Source organism: Octopus bimaculoides, chromosome 25 (genome assembly GCF_001194135.2).
Source record: "Octopus bimaculoides isolate UCB-OBI-ISO-001 chromosome 25, ASM119413v2, whole genome shotgun sequence".
Lineage (NCBI taxonomy): Eukaryota > Metazoa > Mollusca > Cephalopoda > Octopoda > Octopodidae > Octopus > Octopus bimaculoides.
Genome location: NC_069005.1, coordinates 16394806 through 16395978, shown reverse-complemented (window position 1 = coordinate 16395978; position 1173 = coordinate 16394806). Strand labels below are relative to the sequence as shown.

The 1173-nt window shown below is 35.0% G+C and overlaps 1 protein-coding gene across 2 annotated transcripts in view; it reads left to right on the top strand.

The window, feature by feature from the left end:
* The window catches only part of LOC106875818 (transcriptional regulator ovo), a 99238-nt gene that overhangs the window by 33393 nt on the left and 64672 nt on the right, over window positions 1-1173 (top strand). The gene's annotated exons all lie outside the window — the stretch shown is intronic.

Sequence of the window (1173 nt, the reverse complement as noted above, 5' to 3'; positions counted from 1 at the left end):
CCAGAGGAGTGCAATGTGATCATTTTCAAGTACTGGGGGTGGTTTGTGTTCCCACCAGTTTTTATCATGGGGCAAGTCCAGGTTTTTGCATATTACCCAGTGAATATATTGTGCAGCTCTATCATGCCTGTTGAGATACTCTGTAGGCGCAAGCAGACTGCACATGGAGACAACATGATCGATGGTCTCATTTTGTTGTTGGCATTATTATTATTATTATTATTATTATTATTATTATTATTATTATTATTATTATTATTATTATTATTATTATTATTATTATTAAGGCGGTAACCTGGTAGAATAGTTAGCACGCCGAACAAAAGTGTCTAGCGTCATTTCTTCCGGCTTTACGTGTTTAGTTCAAATACAGCCGAAGTCGACTTTGCCTTTCATCTTTTCGAGTTCGATTAAATAAGTATCAGTCAAGTACTGGAGTTAATATAATCAATTTACCCCTTCTCCTTAAAATTGTTGACTATTCCAAAATTAGAAAAAAAATATTATTATTATTGCTGTTTTTATAATAATAGTTATTATTAGGACAGAGAATCGTTAGAGCTTCAGCCAAAATGTTGAGATATTTATTTACAATCGTTTATTTTTTGTGTTCGAACCACGTCTAGCTGAACTTTGCTTCATGGGTCAATAAAATAAAGTTCCAGTTGATTACCAGCGTCAATTTGATTGACTACTCTCTCCTCTGATTTCAAGTCTTGTGCTTGTGTTGGAAATGATTAGGGTTTTTTCTTCTTTTTTTTCTTTTTCTTTTTTTTTTTCTTTTTTCTTCAAACGAGAACATAAAAATTCCTATGACGAAGCAGTGAAGAAAACTAGAGAATGGATATTTGTTGTTGACTAAAAATATAAAAAGTCAAACAAGTGAACAGCACAAATGTGAGTGACAAGGAGAAATCACGACAATTTTCGACAACAATACGAACCGCCAAATTTTCACAGAAAGCAGACGATAGTTATTGATAAACTAGACAACGAAATGAATTCATGTGGAAAGAAAAACAAACAAGAGAGTGTGCAGATAGTTACTTGTCTAAGCGCATTCATGCCCACACGCACAGACACCCACCTCTATCTGTCTGTCTCTCTGCTCCTCTCCCTCCCTCTCTCTCTCTCTCTCTCTCTCTCTCTCTCTCTCTCTCTCTCACTTCGTTT